This window comes from Scyliorhinus torazame, chromosome 17, assembly GCF_047496885.1.
Source record: "Scyliorhinus torazame isolate Kashiwa2021f chromosome 17, sScyTor2.1, whole genome shotgun sequence".
Classification (NCBI taxonomy): domain Eukaryota; kingdom Metazoa; phylum Chordata; class Chondrichthyes; order Carcharhiniformes; family Scyliorhinidae; genus Scyliorhinus; species Scyliorhinus torazame.
The window spans coordinates 119,981,336-119,993,581 of NC_092723.1; positions in this window are offsets into that span (position 1 = coordinate 119,981,336).

Consider the following 12,246-nt stretch of genomic DNA (forward strand, 5'->3'; position numbering starts at 1 on the left):
GCTGTTTTGTAAAGGCCCCGAAGAATCCAGCACGAGTTTTAAGGATACAAATTTATAAAGTTTATTTACTATAACAATATATACATAGTAGTAGCAGTAACTTCCCTTGCTACCTTCTCCTTCCTCCTGGTTCCTGGACTGGCCAGCTTATTTATAGTAGGAGTTTCTCCGCCCCCCTCATTGGGGAAGTTCATACTCCCATAGGATTGTGGGATAGTCATTAGTCCCCAGCCAATCGTCAGTAGGCAGGTTATAACAGGCTGTTTAGCACAGGGCTAAATCGTTGGCTTTGAAAGCAGACCAAGGCAGGCCAGCAGCACGGTTCAATTCCCGTAACAGCCTCCCCGAACAGGCGCCGGAATGTGGCGACTAGGGGCTTTTCACAGTAACTTCATTGAAGCCTACTCGTGACAATAAGCAATTTTAATTAATTTAATTAAATTAATTAATTTAATTTTTAACACTAGAGGGAGCACCAGAGACATTATGTCATGCATACAAACAGCTAATGAACACATAGAATAGGACATGACCAATGGGCAGTCAAGACGCCCAGAGGTGAGACTACCACAAGGGGGCAACCCATATAAAAGGACAGGGCACACATGCTCTTTCTTTTTCCACAGGCGACACTCAGAGAGAAGGACAGGGGCAGATCAGAAGCATCACACCCACCGCATGGCTGAGAGCAGACTGGTTAGTTAGATTGAGTTACTATAGCAAGATTAGCAGGAGAGTCGAACTCAAGTAGGAGAATTGTTAACTGTTCAATAAATGTGTTAAATCTATCTCCAAGTCGGAACCTTCCTATGTCAGAGTATACATCAAGGAAGCAGCTTATGCTACATGAAGAATCATAACACAACACGGCAGGACCAGAAGATCCCACCGTGGGTTGGACTGAAAGTCCTACCCAGAGGCTTTGCTCTCCTCGAGGTTACTGGGTGAGGCAGGGGAGTGGGCCTAGGAAGAAGGCTCTTTCGAAGGGTCAGCGTAGACTCGATAGGCTGAATGGCTTTCTCCTGCTCAAGGGGTTCTATGGATTCTAGGAGCTTTCGGTTGAGGAGAACAAGATTGATGCTTGCTGCGGACTTGCTAGGTCTGGTGGAAATGCTTCTGAGAAAATAGTAACTGAGTTTAATTTTAGAAGCTATCAAAATTATATGTAGGGATGTCACACTATAATTACGAACAGCAAATTAAATGAATGTTCAGATAGTTCATCAAAATTATTTGAGAAGCACTTTGTCTTTATTGAAATTAAAGCATAAAATAACGAACAGGATAAATTAATTAACTTAAAAATGACTATTAGCAATGTAAGGGCAGCATGGTGGTAAGTGGTTAGCACTGCTGCCTCACGGCGCTGAGGACTCGGGTTCGAACTCGGTCCCCGGGTCACTGTACATGTGGAGTTTGCACATTCTCCCCGTGTCTGCGTCGGTCTCACCCCCACAACCCAAAAGATGTGCAGGGTAGGTGGATTGGCCACGTGAAATTGCCCCTTCATTGGAAAGAAATAACTGGGTACTCTAAATTTAAAAAAAAAGTATTAGCAATTTTGTATCACAGCAATTGTTTTTAAAATATGCCTGACAAGACAATTATAGTCAGGGATTTTAAATGCAACTCTCACTTTTACTTTAAGAAAATGACAACTGTGAGGACATAATTTTGCACAGTGATTATGGCCACTACTGTCCTCGAGTTGCTATTCATGGTACAGTCAAGATTATAATAGCCTCTAAAATGATACTGGCTTACAATGGAATTATAGCATTGCTAATTGCAATATGGTACAGAAAAGTAAATGATTCCTTGCTTACCTACAACAAACATGATGCTGGAACAAATAAACATGGAATGTGAGTTCAAGTTTTAAAAGAATTCAGGCATGAAAAATGAGGAAAAGGACAATTAGAAATGACAATCAGTAATTGCTTGGATCTTCATGTTCTAATGCCATATGAGTGTGAGGGCCTATGAGTTTAGCTAGAATTTTATAAAGTCCAAACGATTGTTTGAGAAGAGTGCTTCTTCATATTAAAATCAAATGCATTTAATTCATCCTGTTGTGATACATTTTCCTCAGTTGCTTAGCTTTCCTTTCTCATTCACATCATCAGCACCAAAATATTCTTTTACTTTTCAGAAATATAATTCTATAATACTATGAGATGTCTCTTGTCCTTGCTTTATTTAAGAAAAAATAGGGCTAGTGGCATAATTTTATTGCTAAAATTTGGCTTTAAGCCCCTTAAGGCCACAACTTATATTTGATCTGTCAGGTTAATTGGATGCTGACAAGCCTTGCCAAATTGTTAGATCAATTAAAGAGAAATTATTGAACTACATCTTTCAATTTAGAACAAAGAACAAAGAAAAGTACAGCAAAGGAACAGGCCCTTCGGCCCTCCAAGCCCATGCCGACCATGCTGACCGACTAAACTGCAATCTTCTACACTTCCTGGGTCCGTATCCCTCTATTCCCATCCTATTCATATATTTGTCAAGATGCCCTTAAATGTCATTATCGTCCCCGCTTCCACCACCTCCTCCGATAGCGAGTTCCAGGCACCCACTACCCTCTGTGTAAAAAACTTGCCTCGTACATCTACTCTAAACCTTGCCCCTCGTACCTTACACCTATGCCCCCTAGTAATTGACCCCTCTACCCTGGGGAAAAGCCTCTGACTATCCACTCTGTCTATGCCCCTCATAATTTTGTATACCTCTATCAGGTCGCCCCTCAACCTCCTTCGTTCCAGTGAGAACAAACCGAGTTTATTCAACCGCTCCTCATAACTAATGCCCTCCATACCAGGCAACATCCTGGTAAATCTCTTCTGCACCCTCTATAAAGCCTCCACATCCTTCTGGTAGTGTGGCGACCAGAATTGAACACTATACTCCAAGTGTGGCCTAACTAAGGTTTTAACACTATACTCCAAGTGTGGCCTAACTAAGGTTCTAATTTACGTGGAACACTGTGCGAGATCAAAACGTAGAGGTCAGAACAGAAATGGGAGGAGTTAAAGTGATGATCTACAGAAAGCTCTAATCGCATTTATGAACTGAACAAGATGTTTGGCAAATTAATCTGTGATTTGTTTCCCCATCATATGGTGGAAGACTCTATGAGCTGCAGATGTAGAATATTAGTCTGCCTCACACAGCAGTAGTACAAGGGTCCATGATAAACAGTGTAGGAGGAAGTCAATGTGCTTGTACAGAAAAGTGCCATGGGAAGGGCAGTGGAGGAGCGGTGGAAGAATAGACTAGAGTTTTGTGAATGGAACAGTTCCTCAAGAAAGCAAAGTGGAAAAAGGAGGATACTGGGATAATGCTAGAAAAAGCCGCTAGGGTGGAAGGTGAGGACCAGCAAGCTGAGACACAATTGTGAGAGGAGAGTAAAGGTGGCCAAATAGGATAAGGCCCAGTCAAATGCTCTGCTGACAGGAGCAGAGGAGAATCATCAGTTGGGGAAAAAAGTATATTTCAGAAACTCGGGTGTGGAAATAAGAATTGTCCAGTAGACAGAGGCAACATTTAGAGACTGTAGCACAGGAAGTACTCAAACAGACCGGTGCATTGGTAATCAAGCTTAGCAGGAACTGAACTGGGGGTATGGGGGTCAGAGAGAAGGGGTAGTAAAGTGTTGGAGTAATCAACTCATGGAGCAGAGGAGAATCATCAGTTGGGGAAAAAAGTATATTTCAGAAACTCGGGTGTGGAAATAAGAATTGTCCAGTAGACAGAGGCAACATTTAGAGACTGTAGCACAGGAAGTACTCAAACAGACCGGTGCATTGGTAATCAAGCTTAGCAGGAACTGAACTGGGGGTATGGGGGTCAGAGAGAAGGGGTAGTAAAGTGTTGGAGTAATCAACTCATTTTAGGCATCATGACAGGGGTACTGACTATGTAGTTGTTTCTGTAACACACTCTAGCATCCCAGTACTCTCTGTACATCATTTTAGCTCTAACCTCAATTCCCTCTCTCAGCTATTCCCCAGCTGCCTTTTAGTCAAATGTCAAATAGTCCTAGGCTGTTGTCTTCTCCAGGGCCACGTGATTAATGGCATTCTGTGCCAGCTGAGTGCTTGCTCAGTGTTCATCTCAAATTCTTACTCGAGTTACTGGTTAAAAGTGATTAAGTATTTATTACAGATATCGATTCTTGCCAAAAGATTAAAGGAGGTTAGCTGCTCCATTGACTAACGTCAGCTAAATTTGCAGATGCAATACATCTATACTATCACTGTACAATATTTTATAGTATTACATTCACATTATAGATCATAGAACCATAATATGGTTTTCTTACAGAAGGCCATTTGGCCCAGCATGCCTGTGCTGGCTCTTTGCAAGAGCAACTCACCCAAGCCCATTCCCCTGTCTTTCCTCAAAACCATGTAAATGTTTTCTATTGAGATAATCATGCAATTCACTTTTGAAAGCCAGACTGAATCTGCCGCCACCCCAACCTCAGGCAGTGCATTCCAGATCCTAAAGACATATATTAAAATGTTACATGCACAGGCATTATCACTCAAGAAATCTGACTGAGTCCTCAGTGGAAGTCATTCACTGACTTAACAGAATGGAACAAATGGTAATATTTGCCAATCTACAGAAACATTAAATAGCTAATACTCCAACCGTACACACTAGGTATTATATCAGAGGCTCAGGGCAATGCCAGCTGTGGCTCAGATCGTACCATTCATTGGTGAGTCAGATGATTGTGGGTTCAAATTCCACATCAGAGACCTGAGCACATAATCAAATTAGATAGCCCAGTGCAGAGCTGTGGGAGTGCTGTATTGCTGGGGATAATGCACCTTTCAGATACGATATTAAACCAAGGGCTCATTTCCCACCTCAGATGGACTTACAAGTTCCAACAGCACTGTTTTGAAGAGGAAGAGGGGAATTTGCCAGGGATTGTGGCCAATATTTATCATTCAACTAATATCACAAAAACAAATGATATGGTCAATATCTCATTGCTGTTTAGGGATCATGTTAAATGCAAATTGGCTGCCACATTTCCTACATTACAGCAGTAACATTGCAACACTTTAGAAGTGCTTGTGCTTTGGGAGATCCTGAGGTTGTGAAAGAGGCTATGGAAACACAAATCTTTCCTTTCCCCCTTTCGGGTTCCTAATGAGTGATTTTTCTGAATGAAAGAAATGCTGCATTGAAAACTTGATCCTCTGGAAATCACAAATATGATAACACTGTGGTCCTAGTAAACATCTACACCAAAAATGCATCTACTAATGCAACTCACCAGTCTCGAAGATTGTAAATGATTATACAATATTCTGTCCCAAAACAGTGCTCAACGTGAACAGACAAGGAACCCGATCGGGGCAAAGTAGCTATTATATAATCAATCATTCACAATTTCAAAAACCCGGATGTGAAAATATTTAAATGATTGAGGGTTAAGACCATGAGGGTAATTTTCACTTTCAAAGTAGACTTCCCACTATTTGTAGAACTCAACTCATTATTATTTCATTAATTTCAGTCAGTTGGCAATTCACTCCACCAGACTACCCAACAGGTGGGAAAATTTAAATCAACCTTCCTGTTTCTGAGATTATAAAATGCAAAATCGTCAGCTCTGCCACAATTTATGAATCCAGACTGTACTGTGAGATGTGCTCCGCCACTGGTTACTGTCACTCCCCCAGACTCTCACAGGAGAGCGGCAGTGTGTCTCAGGGAGTGTCAATAATGGACCCAAGCTTCTTCCATAGAAGAGATGCTTCTTGACATTCTTTCCCTCCATTCTGGCCTCCGCAGAAGAGTAAAGCAACAGCCTGACATAGTCATACACACAGATCATATGTTACAATGTTCCAGACATCATCATCACCATCCTTGGGCAGCACAAGTGGATAGCACTGTGGCTTCACAGAGGCAGGGTCCCAGGTTCGATTCCCCACCGGGTCACTGTCTGTGCGGAGTCTGCACGTTCTCCACGTGTCTGCGTGGGTTTCCTCCGGGTGCTCCAGTTTCCTCCCACAGTCCAAAGACGTGCAGGTTAGGTGGAATGGCCACGTTAAATTGCCCCTTAGTGACCAAAAAGGATAGGAAGGGTTATTTGGGATACGGGGATAGGGTGGAAGTGAGGGCTTAAGTGGGTCGGTGCACCTCGATGGGCCGAATGGCCTCCTTCTGCACTGTATGTTCTATATGGCGGCAGAGTGGTATATATTTGGGAGGCCTCAACATTGACCTGGGACCCCATGAGGTCTTATGGCATCAACTCAAACATGAGCAAGGAAACCTCCATCGGGATGCCACCTACCATTCCCCTCAGCTGATGAATCAGTACTCCTCCATGTTGAAACCATTAGGAGGAAGTACTGAGGGTGGCAAGGGCACAAAATGTACTCTGAGTGGGGGACTTCAATGTCCATCACCAAGCTGTGTGGACTGGAAGCTACATATATTAATGCGCAGGGGTCAGTTCTTCGCAGACAGAAAGAACATGTACATACATTGCATCTGTTTCAGCTACAAGTGATAGCCACTTGCTGGTTCATACCTAAGGGCATTGCCTTGACCAATATGACAAGCTGCCTGGTTTAAATTTTCAAGCAAATCTTGGCAGTTAACTGTCAGTCACTATTAACTGGTGCATTCTCCATGGCAATGCCTCTCCCAATCATAGTCCACGTGCCAACCAATCAGCAATCTCTTCTCGTACAGTACAAAGTTGTTATTTTCCCTGATATTGGCATTCTTGCAATTGACCTGATGATTGCACGATGAAAAGATTGGACAAGTATTGTATGACCAAATGACTATACGCAGCATTGTGGTGAAATAATGACAAGTAGCGAAAGCATCATCTAACAGATGGAAGTAAGTGATCTCACAACCAACAGATGAGATTGAAGTTCTACAGTTCTGACACTTACTTTCTGAATGGTGGTGGACAGTGAAACAACTAACTGGAGAAGAAATCTCCACAAATATTGCCATCCTCAATGGCGATGGAGCCCAGCACATCAGTGCAAAATACTGAAGCATTTGCAACAATCTTCAGCCAGAAGTGCCGAGTGGATGATCCATCTCGTCCTTCTCCTGAGGTCCCCAGTATCAGTCTTCAGTCAATTAGATCACTCCATGTGATATCAAGAAGGAAAAATTTCAAAATGTTTCTTGTAAATCAGAGAAAGCTCTATTGTTTTATGAGATGACCAAAGTAGTACATTCTGTTGCTAAAGTTCAGAATTACGCACATTTAAAATTATAAACACTAGCTGATATTAAAGTAATGTTAAACACTGGGTGAGTTCATATACAGATCAGTGTCTGCAGCCATTGCGGCCCGAGCATCTTTTTGTTTGAAGGTTCTTCTGTACATTTCAGCTTTCTGCCTTTGTTTCTTTCGCCCCTCAGTTAAAACATAACATTTGCCACTGAAGTGAAAGAAACAGGAAAGATTTTAACTTTTCTTAAAATTCAGTTCTGAAAGTAAAAAAGTTATACTGAACAATGAGTTTAGAGCAGCTGGTGGATAAATGTCTCCAAACTGAATCAGAAGTCTCAGCATGACAGAGTATGCTGATGATCATTGCGCAAATAAAGGTTGAGTTCAAAGAGCCTCAAGTATTTTGTGCTGGAAACTCTGTCTCACTCCATTAATCTTGGCCTCAGACACAGCTTTGGGAAAGGATGGTGTTTTACATTTGGAGAGGGCATATTCTAACTTATACTTAGCCAATAAAAAAAAGACTGGCCTGAGTCATACACTCCCTCCCGGCGAGTTCTGCCGTGGTTGGGATTTTACGGTGGGGTCTCAAATGGAAAGCCTGCCCTTGCCCCAATTACGGCTCTTAATTGGCCACTTAGTAGCTAATTGTGACCATTTTTCCAGCCAGCCTAAATTTCTATGCTGGTGGGCGCCCTCCCCTCCCCGGTACACCTGCCACTTGCCTGGTTTCCATGTCCCGACACTTGGGGTGGAATTCTTCCATCTCCCATGCGCTGCCGGTCGGTTCAAGGGTAGTGTAGGGGAGAAGTTGACTGGAGGCCAAAATTTGGTTTTACATAGACGTGGATTTCCCGTGGGGTTTTCTGCTGGTGCCTGCCATGTCAGATTAGGAACTGGACAACGTCATGAAACTGATCTGCATCTTGCTAATGGAATGCAGATGAAGGCATGAAAACCCACAACCTATTCTCTGTGATGACAGCGGGAAAACATGCCAGGAAAACACGCCAGAGTATGTCTGATTTGCCTTGACCACTGCCCAGTAGCATGAAAGGATTAATAACCTAATTGAAGCCTACTTGTGACAATAAGTGATTTTCATTTCATTTCATTTCAAAACGGGCTTAAACCATAAGAACAAACAGCAGAATATAAAAGCCGAATATAAATACTACTTTTACAGTAAAACTCAATAATTTCACATCAAAACCTCAATGTTTCAATAGTTACAAATCATTAATATCACCCATCATCATTTCCTTGGAAAATATTAATTAATATTTTTCTACAGATTGGTAAATATGAATTATACAATAATTTTGACGTATTAAAAGTCCCCATGTCTGCACAGCAAGGTCACTGCTGCTGGTTATATTTCAAATAATACTTAATTTGACTGCTAATAAATCCTTTTGTAAAACGGGTCAGAAGAGAACGAAAGTTTGCCTGTGGTGCAATGTTAGTTTTACAAATCCAGACGGTGCTTAATATCAAGGAATGGAAGAGTTAATTATCAGTGAAATTGTTGTGTTGGGTGCTCTGCTACACAGACGAACCAACACGGTTGCGGATGGTACAACTCAGTTTTATTACTAACAACAACATCTGTAAACTGGTTACTGTGGTTCGTTCATTACCCTCTAACCTGTGGACCTAGCCCTAACACTATCTTGGAGAAGCACTCAGCACATGGTGAATGTCTGAGTGGCTTGCTGTGAGTTCTGTGCCCTGAGCTGTCTCCTGCTGGAATGAGCAGGAAGTGTCGTGTTCCCCGTTTTATAGTTTGTATGCTCTTGCCTGTGATTGGCTGTGATGTTGTGTGTGTATTGATTGGTCCGTTGATCTGTCCATCAGTGTGTATGTATGTTTGCACCATGATGTTTATCTGAATATCATGACAGAAATGATATAACAATTGGCATTATTCCGTGCGTGTGTGTGTAACGGTCAATAACCCTTTAATGAGAAAGGGAATAACATGAATGAGAAACTTAAGAATCCATCTGTGCATATGTGAAAAGTTTTAATATAATCACCAACTCTCTGGCCTGTGCACAGGTTGGCTGCTGCATTTCCTACATTTTCAACAGAAGGGCTGAGATTGTGAAAGGGAAGTTATAAATGCAAAATCTTCCTTTTTCTTCAAACGTTTGGTCGTGGCCATGTTCCGCATTCTCTGTGGACCTCCTGGCTTCAAGTCCTGCTGTATTTCATCCTCTGTTGCACTCCACCACTCATCCTCCCCATAAAGCACCCACTCCTAAGACATTGGCCCATAACTTCTGGGTTCCCCAGCATCGCATTTAGGGGGTACCACTATGATACGCAGGGGATCCCTTGAGGAAGTTCACACAGGGCGGCACGATAGCACAGTGGTTAGCACTGTTGTATCACAGCTCCAGGGTCCCAGGTTCGATTCCTGGCTTGGGTCACTGTCTGTGCGGAGTCTGCACGTTTTCTCTGTGTCTGCGTGGGTTTCGTCTGGGTGCTCTGATTTCCTCCCACAAGTCCCGAAAGACGTGCTGTTAGGTAATTTGGACATTCCGAATTCTCCCTCTCTGATCCCGAACAGGTGCCGGAATGTGGCGACTAGGGGCTTTTCACAACTTCATTGCAGTGTTAATGTAAGCCTACTTGTGACAATAAAGATTATCATAACGATTATCATCACATTAGAATTTACCCGGCAATTGCTCAGGAGTGCAAACTTCCTCTGGACAATTGCACTGGGCTAGGAATCACTGACTGAAACAATTTAAATTGCTAACATTGGGTGGTTCTGCCAGTTTTACCCTGTTAGTTACTGTGAAAGAGTTAGAAGGAAAACAAAACAAATGCCAGAATAAATATTTAAACACCCAGATGCAGCCTAGCACAGGACACTCCACACAAACACGACCCCCAGATCACACCCTCCGCCCCACCCTACTTGCCCAACGCCACCCCCAAACTGGTCCAAACCGGTCTGGCCACCACGGCTCCCAGATTGAGTCCCATCCCAGATTGAGCCCCATCCCGGACTGACGCCCCACCCTCCAACCACCATCCTGGCTCCGGTCCAACACCCCCCACCCCATTCCCTAAACTTTACAGCTTACCTGCTCCCTGTAAACCTTCCCTTCAAACCCCCTCTTTATGTCAGCTACTGTCGTAAAAAGGGGGGGTGATCTACCCTTCTGTGCCTCAGTACCTCCTCGCCAATGGACTCGGGGGCATGCTTCGCTGCTCCTGTCTCAACCAGCCTGAGTGAGGAAGGTTGGGGGAAACAGACTTTTCGGAATCCCAACACACCAGGTTCAATCTGGCAATTCACCGAAGACTGCCACTGTGCAGAAGTTGCAGGCTATTAGCCCAAGCCCCTAGACCATCATTAGCCACCACAAAAACTCATTAGATCAATGAGAAGAACTGTATAATTACTGATAATTCACCAGTGCACTGTGTTATGTTATTAACCCTGTGGGCTCTACCTATGGGCCATTGTGTGGCTTCACCCACAGGGGATATGTTGGGGCATGTACGGGCTCCGCCCATGGCTCCACCCCCTTTACAGGAAGTATAAGAGCTGCCGACCTGCGGGGCTGCCTTCAGTGTTGTACCGGTCACAGGCAGGCTCAGTTCTAAGCTGATTAAAACCACGGTTTACTTCTCCACGTGTCTTTGAGTGAATTTGATGGTTGCATCAATTTAATCAGCTTAAAATACTACTATGGAATCAGCCCTCAAACCTGACAGACTGGAACTCGATCCACAGGCCGCGGAGGTGAAAAAAATGTTTTCACATTGGCTTTGATGCTTCAAGGCCTATCTCGCCACGTCGTCCACGCCATCCGTCACTGACGAACAGAAGCTGAGCCTCCTCCACGCACAGGTGAGCCATCGCATTTCTGTCCAGCTCAACGAAGCCGCTTCATATACAGAGGCCCTCGCACTACTCGAACGCCTGTGTGTGCAGCCTGTGAACGAGGTATACGCGCGACACGTCTTCACCACTCGCCGCTAGTGCCCCGGGGAGTCGCTAGATGATTACCTACGCGACCTCAAAGCCCTCACGCGCAACTGTAACTACCAGGCCCTTACAGCCACTCAGCACATGGAGCTCGCCGTCCGAGACGTTTACGTGGCGGGGGTCCGATCGAACTATGTGAGACAGCGCCTGCTCGAAAAAGGGGTCCAGGACCTGGACGACACAGTAAAACTGGCTACCTCTCTGGAGGCCGCTTTTCAGAGCCTTACTGCGTTCCCGGCCGTTTACGCGACCCCACGTGGGCCCCCGACCCGCCCGCCCATCATGGGGGCTACTGCTACTTTTGCGGCCAGTCCAAAAACCGCCGACTGCACTGCCCGGCCCACAACGCCAACTGCAGCAGCTGCGGGCGAAAAGGACACTTCGCCAAGGTCTGCCTGGCCAGGTCTAAGAACTCAAACTCACAGACCCGATCCACAGACTCACAGTCCCGCAGACCCCGCAAGGTGGCAGCGTGTCTGCCGACACCGCCTCTGCATAACATGTGCGATTCATGTGGGCCGCCATTTTGGCCATTCTCCCCCACGCGGCTGGCCACGTGCGATCCATGGGAGCCGCCATCTTGGACGCCATCTTCCTCACCACCCACCACACTCGACCAATGGGGGCCGCCATCTTGGCCGCCATCTGCGACACCGCTCGACGCGTACGACCTACACAGCCATCGCGGGGCTGCCCCAGCACCTCTGATCACGCCACCGGCTACCCACACCTCAGCGCAGTCACCCTGGACCAGTCGCGACCTAAGCACCTCCGGAGCTCCATGATGGCCGTCTGGGTTTACGGGTATGAGACACCTTGCCTTTTCGACTCCGGGAGCACAGAGAGCTTCATTCACCCGGACATGGTAAGACGCTGCTCGCTCCTAATATTCCCGACACAACAAACCATATCCCTCGCCTCTGGGTCGCACTCGGTGCAAATCCAAGGGTGCACTACTGCAACCCGAGCGATACAGGGCTCTGAGTACGCTAAT